The following is an 18,914-nucleotide window of genomic DNA, read 5'->3' as shown; positions in this document are numbered from 1 at the left end:
GATCCAATATGGCTAGGTCCTTATCTAGTTGAAGTCGCATAGGGGGGAAGAGGAGCAAGTTTAGAGCCAAAATTTATAGAGATCGTGGATCTTGAAGTTGTAATTTGTAATCATCTTGTACTAGCCACAACCCAAAAGGCCTCTTAGGTAGGCATGTTTGTGGATAATTTGATCAGGTAATATTCTTGAACTGCCAGTTCATGGACAATTCTTGAAGATGTATTTTTGCTAAAAATGCTTGTTATTCCATGAATAGTAGTTTAGGTTTTCTATAAATTTTCTATATTCTTTATATCTTTTTATAGCCCTTGTATGTTTCTTTTCCTGTGTTGTTTCTCTCTCAGAGTTGTCAAGTAAAAATTGGTCAAGTTTGTGGTCTACTTTCCCTAGGGATTCTAAGCCCTTGTATGAATTTTGCTCATTCATTATTCCCAGACAGAGCCACTATTGGCCTAGTTTTTCACCTATTATAATTTTGTTATATCCTATAGTGAAAAACCTCTAGTCCCATGATTAAGATTGTGAAATGTTCAAAACCTTAGGTGAGATTGTTAAATTTTCATCAAACCCTTGTTATTGTGCCCTAGCTTTTTAATTTTTCAGAAAATAAGTTTTATATTTTTTTGCGGGAAGGTTGTAACCCTAAGGTTTTACTTTTCCCCTTTTCCCATATTTATTTTTAGTTACCTTTTTCTAGAATCTAGAAACCTTTCATTATAAACCTAGCCATAATTGTGGTTTCACCTTTGATATTTCCTTAATAATTTACAAAATGTTTTAATCATTATGGTTAACCTTTATCAACCATTGATCTTTGAAAGATCAATGATGAATGCATGTTGGCATTCAAAATTTTCTTAACACTAGGCATTTTAATGTGCCACAAAGAAATGGAGGGTGTCAGAACATTTTAGAGCTGTCAATTATTGTCAGAGTACATTCCAATTGCAAGCTATCCCATTGGTCAAGATGAGAAGTGGGGTCATTTTTTGGTGTTATACTTGTGAACCATTGATCTTTCAAAGATCGACAGTGGGCATATTATCATTTCATGAAGATAAGTGGAGTTTACCTAATGTAGTAAAGTGTCCTAGCAACATGTGTCTTTAGTGATTTAATGCAAGATGTTGAAGTATTTCAAAAGGCACAAGATATATACATTGTTGATCATGAGAAGATCAACATGTAGTGCTTTCTTTTAATATGAACATACTCAAAGTTTAATTGAAGTGAGGAAGTGACTTCTTTCATGTGTACTAGGATGAGGTCATACACCCCCAGTTGAACAAAGCTAATAGTACTACCAATAGTTAGCAATTTTTAGAACATGTTGGAAAAAGGTGATGCATTTCATTGGGTGACTTTGTTGACTGGGCTATAAAAAAGATAAAATGCATAAAAGAATTGATCTTTGGAGGATCAACGGAGGGCACTTCACCACAATATGAAAGTGAGTGAACTTTAACCAAAGTGGTAAAGTGCCTATTTTCCATGTGGACAAGTGGGGCCACCTACTTATCAGGTTGCCTAGTCACACCAAGGTGGAAGAACACAGTGATATGGAATAAAATGATTGGCTAGATGATCCATGTGTTTGCCAAGCTCGAAAATGAGTGTACCAATGGACCTGTAAATTTAAAGTCAAAATTATAAAGTTGTAAGGATTTTTGTGATCGTCGATCTCTGGAAGATCGATGATTCACACTTCACTGCTTTGTGAAAGAGCTCAAATTTTATGAAATGCAGGAATGCACTTTGTTGATAGGTGGCAAATCTTCAAAAGAATTAATGCAACCCTTTTGATTTCAAATTAGGTTGTTTGATGCTTCATGATTGATGATAGAAATTTAAAATTCATGGTGTGACATGAAATTTGACCATTGAAGCATTAATCCTTATGAATGTTGTCTTGTGTGAAACTTAACACTATAATAAGATTTTGAATTTTCCATTATTGAGTAAAAAGCTGCAAAATCCCCATTATGTAAAAATTTCTAGAGCTATGGTAAGAATTTTTCATGGTTTTTAGCAATCTACAAAGTGATTTACAAAGGTGAAAAAGAAAGAAAAGGTAGGTAAGTCGTCTAAACTTCTGACAATTAAGAAATTGTGATTGTATTATCGTGAATTGCAAAAAAATGCCTCCACGCAAGGATTTTTATAGAAAAGTAGATTACTTGAAGAGGGCATTTTATGATGATTTTCTGGAACAAATGCTGCTATCAATGGTTGACTTAGCTAGGGGTAGAGAATTGATTCTAAAAAGCCCTAGGTTACTGGTTAGTGAGGGTTTCTATGACAAAGAAAATTGGTTAAGGGATGCAGAAGTGTCTATGGGAGGCTTAGAATTTTTTAAGAAATGGTTTGCAAAAAGGAAATTGGATACTCCAAAAAGCAATGTCTGGGAATTTGACATAAGTAAATTGATTGTCCCTTGAGTCTTCCTTGATGATGAACTACTGGAAAATATGGCCAAGAATTATGATCCAATTACCAAGGTTGTAAAGAACCATGTAGGGGATAAACTTTTTAGGGTTTTACCTGAACTAATTAGAGAGGTATTCAAGCTAAACCCCAATCATGTTGTTCATGAGAAGATTGACATGGAAGACATCCAAGCTAGATATGATGCACAAAGGGTATATCTAAGGGGAGGGCCATTGTAGCAACACTTACTTAAAATTGGATCATTGCCCTTAGTCACACAATATACCCCTGAGCCCTTGTTGAAAAAATATTTTAATCCTAGGGAACATGCCTTATATTTCTCTCTTTACAAAATATTTTGTATGGATGAACAAGATAACATCTCAGGCTCTATTGTTCTTATTATTTCTCAAACTCTTTAGTATGGAATGAGTTCAATTCTTGATTTTTCTTCTTTATTGGTTGAAGAAATCCATAATGTCTTGATTGGGATAGCAAAAGATAAAGTTGAAAATCACTTTTGTTGGTATTCTATATTAATGCATATATGCTTATATAAAGGAGTTACCTTATTGTCTAAAGAGATGAAACTAGAATTGGAAAGAGATGGAGAAAGACTCTTGGTTCAATTATGGAGTGAAAACATGAAATAGGAGGTAACTGATGCTAGCTTTGTCAGATTTAATAGGTATTTTGCCTCAAGGCTTAGACTGTTGTTGAGAGGGGATAGCCCTAGAATACCACAATCCTTACTAGAATTAATAAGACCTAAAGATCATGCTAAAGGGCTGTTGGTGAGCCATAATTGGGGGGATATCATTTTGTATGCTATCTTTGTTATTTTCAAAGTTTATGGCTTTTTGAGAAAGCCACATGTGCTACCATACCAAGTACCTTTGAAGGTAGGGATAGCTGAATTATTATGGAAAATTGGATTAGTTGAGGAGATAGATTTGCTAGGAAAATCTAAAGGTACTTTCTTTCCAATGATTATTGTCATTCATAATTTTGCATTTGTTAAAAAGGGATGGAGAAACCTTGTGAAATTTTTAGATAAATATCAGATGGCCCAATCCCATGCCTATTTTGTTGATTTAAAGGGATTCTGTGACCTCCTTAGAGAAAGAAGTAAGGCTAAGGTTTAGATACAAACTGTATATTTTCCTAAGGACATAATCAAGAATAAGTTCTCATTGCAAGAAAAAGAGGTTAGAATAGAAAAATGGATAGTCAATAGTAAAGTCTTGGACTTTATAAATGCTTTTGAGCCAAAATATGATCCCTTAGTAGTTAAAATATATTGGGGAATGAAAATAGATATGTTAATGAATAACTTTTGTTGGGATCATGCAAACATTGAATGAGAAAAGGAAATCATAACAAATACATACCCATACAAGGCTATTTAGGTGGAAAGGAGGTTAATCGATAGAATGATTGTGACCCTGGGGCAATATACATTACAAAGAAAGGCTAGGTATGTAGTGGCCCAGAACATACAATATGTTCCTCCATACAAGAGGCCAAGGTTTGAAAGCCATCTTGACACACATGCCCCTAAGAAGTAGAGAACAGAGCAGGGTTTATCTTCACATGTAGAAGAACACTCACCATCCCAGAGACCACTCAAAATAGATGATAAAGCATCTTTGAGAGAATGGTTGAGAAAAATATTGTCATTACAACTACTAATACTGAAGGAGGAGTACCTAAAGAGCCTCCTATGCCATCTTTTGATCTTACTATTTTTGATTATAGAGATAAGGAAATAGACCTTGTGATTGCACAAGCTTCCCAAAAATTCATTATGATGAAAGTTTTGTAAGTACTAGAGTTTTTTCCTAGTCTTTGTGGAGAAGAAATATTGGCAATTTTGAAAGTAAGTGCAAATTAATAAAAATAGAGCAACCTAATAAGTTGGACTTTGAAATTGAAGAAGAAGTCAAAGCTAACTTCATCGAGGAATAATTTGCACAATTGACCCTTGAAGGGGCAAGGAAATTATTGAAAGACTCACACTAGTACATTTGCACTTTCTTTTCTACCAAAATTTTTGACCAAAGGCATGACTTCTTTTATTTTTTGGTTTCCATTCTCGTATTCGTTGAAAATTTCCTAAGCATTCTCAAGTTGGTCAAAAATTTCAACCAACTTGGGCCATAACCTTAACATGTTAAAAGTATCATACAATAGTATTGATTGAAAAGTATGTTCAAATTTAATTTGTATTCACACAGGCTTATAGTTGTATCATTATTTCATTCCTACATGTAAGGGTATCATAGAAATTTGTAGGTATTGGGGCTTTGTGGGTAATAAACATTCACAGGTTCTATCAAGGACCAAGGAAATTCACATTTGTTGAGCTCACCACCACCACGAAAGGCTTCAGCAAAGAAAAGAAGCTTGGGCAAGGGGGTTTTGGTTATATTTATAGAGGCATTATGGAGGATTTAAAGGAAATAGTTTCTGTGAAGCACATTTCTTAGGCATCCATGCAGGGGAAGAAGGAATATGTTGCAAAGGTGAGCATAATCACCCACCTAGGGCACCAAAATCTTGTCCAGCTCTTGGGATGGTGCCATGAAAAGGGAAAATTTATTCTAGTCTATGAATTCAAGCCAAACGAAAGCCTAGACAAGCACATATTTGGGGATTTCCCTGTTTTGGACTAGAATCCTAGATACAACATAGCCTACATCATAGGTGCCACAATTGTTTATCTTCATGAAGATTGGGACCAATGTATTCTGCACAGAGATGTGAAGTCTAGCAATGTGATGTTGGATTCCAATTTCAATGCCAAATTAGGGGTTTTTGGGCTAGCCCGACTTGTGGAGCGCAACATGGAGGCTTCATTTCATACCTCTGTGGTTGTAGGGACTTTGGGGTATTTGGCCCTTGAATGTGTTTTGACAGGGAAATCGAGCCCTAAATCTGATGTTTTCAGATTCAACATCATTTCTATGGAAATAGCATGTGGAAGGTGAGCTTTAGATATGAGTTTAAGGGAGTATCATAAGATGAGGCTTATTGATCAGGTTCGACATTAGTATGCTTAGGGTAGGGTTTTGGAACCTATGGTAAAGAGTTTGAGGGGAAAATTTGATGAGAGAGAAATGGAGCAATTAATGGTTGTGGGGCTATGGTGTTGTAATCCAAATGCAAATGTGAGGTCTTCCATGAGAGAGGTAATCAAGGTTTTTAGATTTGAGGCTCCATTGCCTCATATTCTACTGAACATGCCTATAGCTGTGTCTATCTCTGGGGATGCTCTGCAATGCAATGATGAGTTGTGTTCTATTGCTTTGCATGGAAGTTGTTTGACATCTAGCTCAAGCACAACCATGTTTCCTTTAGAAGAGTTTTTCAAAGTCACAGTTTTCTCTAGGTAATCAACTTCTTGTGGTACTTTGTATATCTCAGAGTTATTGTTGAAATCCTTTGAATTGCTTTGAAGATTGCAATACAACTGTCAAAACCCATTGAATTTCTCTCAAGGATGTAACAGAATTATTCAAACCCTTTGAATTGCTCTGGAGGATGTAACAAGATTGTTGAACCCTTTGAAATTACTCTAGAGGATGTAATAGAATTGAAACAACAATTTTCCTTTGCTTTCTAATAGTAATCATGGAAGTTTGACAGTATTTAAGGTTATGATTATATGCAGTCAAATCCATAAGGTGTTATTAGCCAAAATATGTAAGAGTACTTGAATGTGTTTATAATTTGTTGTAAACTTGATTACCTTTTTCAACCTAGATTACCTCATGATAAGGGATGAGACTTGATGTCCTATTTAGGATACAATTTTTAAATTTTTTTTAGTAAGATTACAACTTTCAAGAAATTCATGGTAATTTTTCTACTTAGTTGAGCTTATATGGGTTTCAGCTAGCATTGGCCAATCCTAGTGTGAATTTGATAGAAAAATTCAAAAAGGAAAAGTTTACAGAGTTTCTAGGCTAAAACTAGTTGTTTGTCACTGTTTTTGATGGCATTGCTCCTAAATAAGAAATGCATGGTGGCAAAGATGAACTAAATTTTCTTAATACAACAGTAGCTTGAGTGGTAAAACTTGATCCAAACTTGAAGGAAGATAATCTCTGAGACTTTTTAGTTTTTCTTTGTCTATTTGAAGACAAGGAAAGAAAATAGTTGAGATAACAAGGCACTCCAAAGCATTACATTCAATTTTCATGGACCTTACTAGAAGATTAGATGAATTGTATTGCCATTGTCATATAGAACTAGTCTAAATGTTAAAGAAGGAACGTTCATAACTTCAAAGAGGATGAAGTCTTTTTTGGTTTTATAATGTAAACTATTGAGAATCAAATGAAAGGACTCATATTTTTTTGTCTAACTCCATGCAACAAATTGGGTCTTATTTCTTCAAAATTGATGCTAGTTTAGGCAATCAAAGTGAGTAATTATGTTTGTTGTATGCCCATGTGTATTGGAGAGGTTGAGTGTGTATCTTCCACAACTAATAAGTAACAAAAGTTTCAAAAGTTTCAATGTTGTAATTATGCTATCTAAACTAAAGAAGGAGGTGGTATTTTCTCCATTCTCCAACTTGACCAGTCAACCCAATGCTGTAGGAACTTGATGGCCTTAGTGGCTTTTGCCATCTTATCACCTAAATCCTTAATTAAGTTCTCTATTGGAGAATTTTTCCCTCATTAATTCATATACTTATAGCTAAAATCTTTTATATTTTTGTGTGCAACTGAAACTCGCTCTTGGGAGGTTTCATTGATTGTCCGATTTGTAATCACTATATGAATAGAAAATACAATATAATAAATTATAAGGCATGCTTTGGAGTATTTAATATTACTGTTGATATTAACAGGAAAACTAAAGCATAAGTAGTACCAAATTCATAACCCACACTTGTGTAGATCAATTGCATCATTAGTGAAGAATTTTTCACTAGGAGACTTCTAATCTTTGAGGATTTTTGAAGAGGGTGTGTAGCACTTTTCATGCAATTTATTTTATTATAATCATCAAGACTCTAAAGGACTTGAAGCCATAAGAATCAAACTACTCATTTGGGAAGAGGCTTTCTATAGGACTGTCAAAAGAGATATACAAGTTGTCATTCATGTTGTTTAGTGTGTATTTAATAAGAACATCATGAAATAAAAATCTCATCCTTAAAATTTGCATTGCCTAGGATGTAGATATGACTTTTCACAAATACAGTACAAAATATTCATACCTAGATTATATTGGGGCATCTTAAGAAATTCAAACCACCATGTGGGTGTAGCCAAACTAAAATTATTGGTGTTCACCTATTAATCTGATCTCTTTGCCCATTTCTCTTCATTCAGTGCCACATGTCAATTACTTTTAGTAGAGTCCCTTAAACACAAATTACTTTTCATTTGAGGCTCACTCAAATTTTTTGTATATAGCTTATTAAGCTAATTAAAGTGTGGAGGTATCAAGTCACATAAATTGATGAACTTAACTATTGGCAAGACTGATCCAATTTTTTTGTACAAGATATTGGGAGAGGTGATCAAGGTAGGAGCCACCATTGTCAGCATTAGGGATACTGTGGGGTATTTGTTTCCTTCTGAATGCTACAAATTGATTTTAGGCATCAAATCCAATACTCCATGCATTAAGAATGTCATTATTTCAATTCATTGCCACAATGAGCTTGGTCTTGCAACTGCCAATACCTTGGCTGTAATATTCCTTTTCTATCCTTCTCATTGCTTTCATTATCTATAAATTTGTGGTATTAAGTGTTAAGTTTATGAGTTCTAATGATGTGAATTACAGGGTGCACTTGCAGGACCAAGTTAGTTAAAAGTGACTATTAATGGCATCGAAGAAAGAGCTGGAAATGCTTCGCTCGAAGGGGTGAGAAAAATCTTCATGAGAACATTTAGAGAGTGCATTTTCAATTTCAACTTCTTTGGGTTGCTTAAATTCTACCCACTCACAAACATATTGACAATTTGCTCATTTAAACCTTTTTTTCTCAGTAAAGCTTGGGTTTTTCTATTAAGTTGACTTATATGCCATATGAGCCAAGCCACATAAAATTAACATATTTTTATTATTTAAAATTGAGTTCTATTCATAGGCACCCACATTCATGTAGCTTAACCTTGTTGCATATATTGGTTGTCTAATAGTGCCAAGAGCAATTTGAATGTGCATCTCATTCAAGCGTTATCTTTTTTCATTATAAACATGCCTTTAACACATACTGGTCTACTTTTTGACTTGTAGAGGTGACAAATACTTTTGTATATAGCTAGTAAAACTCCCCTTCAACATTTCTATTGATTTGAATCTAGTTTACTATTGCAAGAACTGTCCATTCTACCCATTGCGTAAATCTCATAGAAGATATGTTATTAGTTACTATCATTTGAGAATTGTTTAGTTATTTAGTTTTTCTTTTTCCTATTTATTTATGTGGGTAATGCTTGATTGTTGTTTAGGTAAGTTCTATTTCATGTGGGCCTATTGATAGGAGATGTTTGGATTAAAATTCAAGGTCTATTCATGGGTGAGTCTGCCTGCAACTACAGAACATATGTGACAAGTATCAATAATATCCTACATTTTCAATAGTACAATATGGAACCAGTGACATGTTACATGAAAGTACTAAGAAATGGGCATTAATGATGAGTTGTGTGTTGTGGACACATCTTATGGTGAGCCTAAATTTTTTTAGAGAAACAATTCAAAAAATCAAAAAATCAAATTGTTGATCTTTCATCATCAGGCTCATTGATGTATTTTGGATTATTATACCTATCGGCTTCACTTTTCTAGCACTTTACCACTTTTTATGATTTATGCATGGATGATATTGTGTTTTGAAAGCTAAATGGATTATCACAATGGTTAGCAACATAATCTTAACCCTTGACACCTTGGTAGCTAATTATACATTGTGAGCATTTCATAATGCTAAATAATATAATCATGGATAATTTGTGAAAAAATAATTATATTTGTCCCTAGGTGGCTTGCCTTTATGTTGTGTTATAGGAAAGATCAATCAACCCCACACTCATTATCACAACTAGAGTGAGTCTTGTCATAATTTTGAGAACACGTGATGTTTCTTTTCCATGGGATGATACAATTGTGTCTATAATATTCAATGTAATTACATGCAAGTGGATGGGTAAGGAACTTAAGGGCTACTAGGTCAGTAGGTCAAATCATAGAGAATTATTTTTGGTCAAAGGGGTAGGATCCAATATAGTAGGCAGTCCACTGACAAGAGCATACAAACATTGGACAACTAAAGTCTAGTGGTGAAGACCCCCTACAAGTTTTTTTCATCCTATTTTTATGTAATATCAACTTTGCACATATCTATTGCTGTAACCATTTGTTAGATTGAATGCCTAAATAATAACGTGGAAACTTGACTACTTTTTTTACTTATTGTGTGTGTTATTTACATTTTCAAGTCACATCAAAATCATCCATACTGATAGTAATAAAAAAGGAACACATTTTTTTGCATTCTCTTTTCATCTATTTAAGAGAATTTGAGTTTCATGGTTTAGAAGAGTTAGGGCATAAGGAATATGATCTTTTTAAACTAATGAATCCCTTCTTGTAGGATCTTGTGTGTTTATGGGAGAAAGAAAAACATTGGAAGAAAGAGAAAACAACAACAATTGATGGAATGATAAGTACTAATGTAGAAAGTAGACATTCTCTTTTTATAGCTGATTATAAATAATCTTGATTTTATAAAGAGATATATATATAGTTCAAGGATTAAGTGTTAGCTTCTATTATTTGACCATGGATAAAACTTTAGTGTTTATAATTTAGAATATATCCTCACCTTTTATGTCATTGAATATTGGATTCAAAGTTTTGATTTGCCTCAACCTGTTGATGTACTTTGAAGGTAATCTCAAAGTACAAATGCTTAGAATGACATTGGGAACAAATATGGTACTAGATTTCTCTTTGTTTTTTACATAAAGGCTTGACAAATATATTATCCACTTGATTTGGGATTGCACAAAATTCAACTTAACTTCTCTATGTTTTCACTTTCTCAACTTTACTAAATACACTACTTTTGGGGATGAGGGTAGGAGAGTATGGAAGGCTTTAATTGCAAAGCAACTCTGTCAATCTACACAAGGTTATTGTTCCCTCTGACCATTACAACCTTTGGCTATGTACATGTGGATGAGTTCTTGATCTACATTAAAATGAATTCACATTAGTCATATGCACCCTCCCTCAAACTCTGCCAGTAATGCTATTCATAGATGGAAAATTCAAACTGAAAAACTTAAAAAGTGCCTAGATTTCATTAGAAATACAATGTTTCTAGAAAAATAAGGTACAAGATGCATCCAATGAGTCCATAAATGAGTATTAAAGTGTTTTCTATTAAATTTAATATTTTTGAATGCAAACTTAGTACAAAATCACTTTCTCATGTGGAGTCCTACTGTAATAATTACTGTCTTTGAAAATTTTCATGACTCTAATTTATAAATTGCATATTACAACATTTTACATCTTCCTCTTCCCTTGTCTAGTTAAAAGCTTGGAAGAGGTTCTAGATTTCTAATAATCACATTTAAATCTTTGATACTAATAGTATGATGTTTCTCCATTGATAAATGGTATTATGATAGTAATAAAATTAGTTATCTAGGTTTTTGCTTTTGGTCTCCACTTCCAAGCTCCATCACTATAATAAAATTTATTATATGAAAAGAAATCCTAATAACTAGTGAATCCTCTTAGTCGTCATTTAGGGTGCAGGATCAACATTTCATTCATAAATTATTGCTCTCTTTTAAGAAAGATGTGTCCCATTTAGCACAGAATTTTTGCATGTATGTGTTGTTATGGGTCCCTAAATTACAGTGAGGGTAATTTGAACTTGGTCTCTTATAAGATGTCATATCTTACTATAGCAAGCTAGCCCTTAAATTAATTGGTAAGCTCATTAATATATCGAGAGGTGAGGAGCATGGTGCTACAAGTTAGAGATGAGGTTAATCAGTGTATGTCAATTTTAACTTCAAAAGTTAGAGCAATATAAATACCATTACTACATCTCACATCAAAATCAAATAACTATGAAAATGATAAGCAAAACTCCACATCCACACAAGAGAATTTCATATCTATGTGGAAACCCAAAAGGGAAAAAACATTGTGAGAAAAGTTGCTTGGACCTACTACACAAAACCAGCCCCATAGAATTATAAAGAACTTACAATTAATTTATAGGCACCAACCTACATGCGACAACAATCCCTTAATCAAAGAACTTAGCACCAACTGAGAAAATGGGACACCAACCTCAAATACAATTAAGATATAGGAGATATAAAAGATATATCATGTGGACCTTCCAAACTCAAAACTTTATCATCTTTTTGGTCTAGTTTACTTTAAAACACTCTCATAGTGTCACTTCAACTTCTACATCAACACTCACATAGGGGATAGGAGCCCACAACAAAGATGAAGACAGTTGGTCTGTGGTGCAAGTTAATTAGTGATGAAGAAAACAATGAAAAAGTGCCCTCTCCACAACCCATACAACCACAATCTCAACCTCATGGAGATTAGAAACCTTATATTAATTGGTGGCTTTGACCCCAAAAAATTTGGTTGCATCTGCATCACTCACATAATTGATGGTGCCCTATGCATAAATGTCCATTTGTTCTATGTAGTATCAAGCAATTGTTTCTTATCCAAGCCATTTAATTTGTAACCTTTTAAATCTTTGCAAAGATAAAGTTTGAGCAGGAGAATTTTTCTTCTCAAAGGTGTCCTCTGATTGTAAAGCATCTATTCCATTATCTGTTGAACTGGATATGTCTTGTTTATTGAATAGATAATGGAATTGATGCTTTACAATTAGAGGACACCTTTAAGAAGAAAATTTTTCCTGCTCTAACTTTATCTTTGTAGAGATTTAAAAGGTTGAAAATTAAATGGCTTGGATAAGAAACAATTTCTTGATACAACATAAAACAAATTGACCAAACATTGGTGAAAATTTTGACCAATTCTTGATAGTTTTCTACCAAGAATTGATCAAAATTTCCAACAATTATTAAAAAAATCAACCAAACACTAGTGGAAATTTTGACCAATTATTGATAGTTTTCTACCAAGAATTGGTCGAAATTTCCCCAATTCTAAAAAAAAATTCGACCAAACATTGGTGAAAATTTTGACCAACAATGAAAAATCAGAGCTAGCAAAAATTACAAATTTTTGACGAATGTATTGGTCAAAATTTCAACCAATCTATAGGTTCGTCAAAATTTTGACAAGAAAAATTACCACAAACTACTTGGTCAAAATTTCAATCAACTTGAGTCAAAATTTTGACCAAAATTCATTGAAATTTGAGTCCAAATTTACTAGTGTCAAGAGTTTTGATTTTACTTGAGTGGGACATAGCCAATGCTATGATTTTTTATTCTATTAGAAAGGAAAATAATACTTAGTTTAAAAATGAGGAGGATATCATAAATGAACATAGAGGTTTGAAAAATAGTAATGATTACCAAGTATTGGTGATATGGTCTATTGAAAAGAGAGATAAAACTAGGTCACAAGAAATCTCAAGTGCTGAGCATATAGGTAGTCTCGTTGTTTATAGAGTAGATGAGGTAGAGAGTGAAAAAGTTTGTAAAATGACTAGAGAGATGATGGAATTTTGGGTGGTAGTTGTTGAAAAAGATAAAGGTAAATTCCTGGAACTCAATGCCAAGTTTGAAGAAATATTAAAAGCATATGAGGAGAGAGGGAACAAGATACATCAACTGGAAACTTAGGTATCCTAGATGGACAAGCACCTAGGAAAAAGAAAAGTGGGAGAGTCAAACCAGCCCTAAATTACCTATCCTCATCCCCCAATTAAACCATTCAAGTAAACTCCCTTGGTAGAGTTACCTGACACTCCACAAAGGCCAGAATTCTATACTACTAAAGAATTTGAGGAGGAAAATAATAAACTCTAGGCTTTTCATGTTGAGTTGAATGATTTTTATTAAGTTAAAATAAAAAAACAATTTAATATCTAGTAGATAAGATTGATTGGCCAACATTTTATGAACAATTGGTGAAAATCTTAGATATGTGGAATGAAATAAAGAATGGTGAAGATGCTCTAAATCCTATTATGAATAAATGGGGTGGTAGGGATAAAGATGTCACCCTTTTGTGTGTCTTAGTTATTAGTCTATCCAATGAACATATAGAGAAATTTTTTGATATGACTAATTATTTGTCCAATTTTGATGAAAAGAGAGTTACAATGCAAAAAAGGATAATGATTCGTCTTTCTAAGTATCTAAGTGAGAAATTTGAACTCTTTCCTAATGCACTTAAAAAGATAGATAAAAGAAAAGAAAAGGAAGAATGGGGCAAATAGTTAGATGATTTATTATGCCACAAAATAAATGGAGTTATAAGTGAAGAAGGAAATTTGCTATGGGCAATGACAAATGAGGAAGTTGTTAAAGTGCAATTATTCTATAATTCCATTAGAGAAGAATTTGTTGAAATCAATAAAATAGGAGATTTTGTGTGTTAAGAAACAACGTGATGTCTTGAGTTTTGATTGTTGGGTTGACATGATTTTCAACAAATGGATGGAGGATTTTGTGTATGAAAAGCAAATGGAAGCAAAAGAAGATGATGTGGACTAGGATGAAAATCAAACAATTGATACATTAGTATAAATAGAAGAACACAAAAAAGAACAACCAACTTCAGTGAGAAGCACAGTAGTCCCAATTGATGAGATGGCAAATGAGGAATCAGATATAATTGTTGTTTTAATAGTACATGATGATGTGAATGGAGAGGCTCGAGTTGAAGTAAGTCTGTAGAAATCAAAGTCAGGTCCATCACAAACAAATTCATTGGCTACATCTTTCGAGGAACAACAAAAAAAATAAAGCTAATCATTAGCTTCTCATCAACAAGGAAATGCAACAAAAGGTGAAACACAAGTGGTTCCTATAGGAGAATATTCATGATGTAAACCATTATGTTGCACCAAAATTTTGTCTTTTATGACAGTAACAATGTAAATATCCTTAAGTGGTTGTCAGTTTCTATATGCCTAAAGCTTGTTGCATCTCACACTATATAAGTGATATTCTGAGGCTATAGAAAAGGTCCAAGTCATTGTACAATTTTAGTTCTACTAAGCGTTGTTCAGTCCAGTCTTTGATGTAAATTTTATGATATATTTGCTTTGCAAAAAATCTAAGAATACATTACTTGTCCATGATCATGATGTCTTATTTTGAGTTGTTTTGAGTATTACCCAATGCCATATAATTTTCAAAGAAGATTAAATGCAAAGATAAACTATCTCCATTATCTTTTCTCTCTAAATCTTGTCTCCATTTTTAGTGGCTGGTTATTTTGAGATTGCATGAGTAAAGCTTATTCAGTTTAATGCAACTAGGATAAGTTTTATGTCAATTCATTATTGCTTTTGATTCAATGAATTGAGTAAATGGTTCAATGAATATGATAGGTTTTCTAGGCATTAGGAAGGATTTATGTAAGAATGATTTTTAGTGAGAATTGTTGATTACATTGATTGTAATGTAGTCAATGAGGTCAAGAAATTGGATAAACTTTGAATCCCAATGGATGAGGCACTGATCAACTATTTCAGTTAGCATATGGAAATATCATAGATAGATGTCAAGAAAATATCTAAAAATAAATATCAATTTTACTTTAAATTTATGAAGAATGTCAAAGTTGGTCAACACTTATTTACATTTAACCTCTGAGTCTTAGTTAGCTACTATTGCCCAAAATTATTTGTAGATCTAAGAAGAATTATGACCAATCTATTGTAAGGGATGAATATTGTTATAAAATGTCATGAAATAAAGGAAATATGAATGTAGTATTAGGTTGTGAATATTTTGTCCCTCAGGTGAACACATCTTGGTTTTGGAGAGCCAAAAGGGTAGAAAATATTTCATGATTTTTTTGAAGTTGGGTCCAAATCTGAAGAACGTATAGTTGTCTATGGGAAGTAGCTAATCCTTAGGTTATTGTGATTTTCATCATCTTGATATTAAGAATTTTTATGCTTAGTAGTGTTAAAAAACCAACAAGAGGTATGGAAGGTGTGGGAAAAAGACCACAATTAAGATCCATAGGAGGTAAGCTTAACTCAAGAATATTATGATGCTTATAGGCTTGATATGAATGGAAAAGATGACTAGGCTAAGAAGGACATGAATTAGGTAATGAAGGCCAAAAGAAGCCAAGTGTATCACAGTCTTTGGGCCTAGAAGGGGGATATAAACTATGATTAACCATATTCACTTCTTCATCATAGAAAAATTTAAGAGAGTTATGAATAGGTGAAGCAACAACGTGCATGGCATTTAACCACATCAAACTAAGCTTAACTTAAAATTGATCAGAAGTATTAACAAAAAGAAAGGTAGCATTCACAATTTTTCCACAAAGTTCAACTGGTAAATCAATAGAATCAAATGATGGATAAAGAAAGCCATTAAAAGTTTGAATCCACATATCAAATGTGTCATATGAATCATGTTGCAAGCTTTTCATAAAAATATTTTCTTGAGTAATAAAATTGATGAAGGATGTAGGATCAAAAAGACAACCACGAGTAAGTATGTGAGAAATCCTAGCATAAATCTAAAGGGGACATTTATGAGCTTTAATAGTCTCATAATAATCGAAGGTAATAAAAAGTTCCTAGATAGAACTTGAGATTGAAGCTAAGGTTGAGTTGGAGATACAGATTGAACAACATGCTCCACTTGATTAACAATGTGATTAAGATTATCCATCTTTGAATCATACACAACATCCATAGAAGATGGTTGAACAATGATATTGGTATCACCTTGAGGTAAAGGATTCATATAGATTTGAAGATTTTGATAAGGAGGAGAAACAAATTTTTTCCCACTACCATCAAAATTATCAACAGATAAGGCATTAGAGTCAATTAAATCTTGAACCTTATTTTTTAAAGAATAACATTTCTCAGTATCATGACCATTCTAACGATGATATTGAGAAAAAGATTTAGATGCAATCATAGTAGGTAAAAGAGGTCAAATAGGAGGTAAAGTAATCATATTAGCAGTTAACAACCCATTCATAATAGAATGTAAAGATATAGAAAGAGGAGTAAATGTAAAATTTAATTATAAAGTAGCGGATGCAAAAGTGGCATTATGAGATACAACAACAACTTGATCAACAACTGCACTTTCTTGTTTATTTATCTTGACATAGTTTTTGAATTTTTGAATTTTTTTGGGATTAGGAGTAGCATCACTTTTATCAATAGGAACAGGAGCCATTGGAGTGTTTCTCTCAAGTTGAGTCACTTGTAATTGATAACGATGAAGCATTACACAAATTTGTTGAAAAGAGGTAAATTTAGTAAGCAGAATCTTATCTCTAATATCTTGTTGCAAATTTGAAATAAACATACATTGAATATCAATATTAGGAACAAGATAGGAAATATGAACATGTAAATGCTTAAATCTACCAATAAATTTAGTTAATTTTTCCTCAGCACTTTGTTTACAATGCATTAGATTAGTCAAAGACACTTGTAGGCCAATGTTATTTTGAAATTGTTGAATAAAAACATTGGCAAGTTGTGGAAATGAATCAATAGAATAAGGAGGCAAAGAATAAAACCATTGTAAGGCTTTGTCATGAAAGGTTCTAGCAAATAACTTAGCTAAAATCCTATGGTCATGAGCATAATCACTACAAAGGATTTGAAATATTTTATCATGATGAATAGGGTCTCCCTTACCATTGTAATTCTCAAGATGAGGTATATCAACCTACTAAGGAATGGGAGTACGAATGATATCCTAGGTCAAAGGAATTCCCATGTCGCATGTAGGAATACTAAACTTATTTTGAGTTAAGGATGCAAGTTGTTGTAAAGATGACACAGTTTGAACCAATTTGATAATTGTTGAACCACTAGAAGAAATACCTAGAATTGAAACATTACAAATACTAGGTAAAGTGTATGAAGCTATAGGAACATAAGACACAACTAAAGGAACACTTGGAACTATAGTTAGTAGACGATTAGAATAAGTAAAAGGAAAATTATGATAAGAAGTTTGTTATGTAAGAAGGGACATAGGAGGAACACTCATAGGAATAAAGGTAACTGCCACAATCACCAAAGAAGGAGTATAGTTATGCATAATAGGTAAAGGAATATAAGAAGGTTCTACACTAGTGACAAGAGGAATCAACCCTAAATATTGAGCTTCTTGAGCTAAAGGTTTAACATTTGAATGCACAAGGTGAGAATACCATGCAAGATATTAACACCTTGATCACTATTATGAAAAACTTTCTTAAGAGCCTCTATCGATTGAATAGAATCTTGATTATGGTAGTTTTTCATAGGCCAATTACCCATTTTATCAAGTTCAATTGATTTTTTTTAGACTTGTTCAAGAGGAACTCTTAAAGCATCATCCTCATCATGAGATGAGTGAGAAGAGTTTTTCTCCATAATAGGATTGAAATCACAATTAACCAAATTATCATCTAGAATCCTAAGGAAAGGAGAAGAAGACTTAGGATCAAAGGTACCCATAAGTCTACAATTTCATCTAACCGAAATACCAAAAGTAGGACTAGAAGTAGTAAAGCTCATAAACCAATACAATGCAAATGAACTAAACAAAGAAAGCGTAAATATTTTTGTATTTTGAAATTTTTTTTGTAATTTTTTTTGTTTTTGAAATATAGATGCAAGAAATCTAATTCGCATGCAAGATTTAACATAAAAGATAAATCTATCACCAACAAGATAATATAAAAGGAAATCGAACACCAAAAAACACAATAGGGCATCTAATTCTACATAAGAAAAGAGGGTAAGCATGTTGGGTTTACCAAAAATGAATAAGATAAAAATGGAAGAGGGGGGAGTTTAGTTTACCAAAATGAATAGGAAGGAAAGATCCAAATGGATTCACCACAAAGAAGTGATCAATGCACAAATGAATCAAATGATGGATAATATGAAGAAAAGAGGAAATTCTATAATCTATTATAGAAAGTACATACTTGAAACATTGAATAAATAGAAGACAAATACTAACCTCAAACTAAAGAAAATTTGATAAATGATGATTTTTGATGTCTGTATATAGTTTCGAGAAATTTTGCAACCTACTTTGGACTGGAAATGCCGATAAAGAAAAAACCTAGAAAAATTTTGTCCTTTCGAGGGAAGGTCTATCCTAAACCAGATAGCAGTGCACAATCTTACCTAGAGCACAATCTTACCCCAATATTTTTACCTTGACATACATTGCTCTGATTGAAATTTTGTTCATGGATCTTGGAAGTTCATCAAAAAGGGTATCTAAATTTGTACTTCAATTCACTATATTGTATCTGTACCA

This window comes from Cupressus sempervirens, chromosome 10 (assembly GCF_028749045.1).
Source record: "Cupressus sempervirens isolate cs-2001-9-10 chromosome 10, ASM2874904v1, whole genome shotgun sequence".
Taxonomy (NCBI): Eukaryota; Viridiplantae; Streptophyta; class Pinopsida; order Cupressales; family Cupressaceae; genus Cupressus; species Cupressus sempervirens.
Note: the sequence above shows the minus strand (reverse complement) of the source record.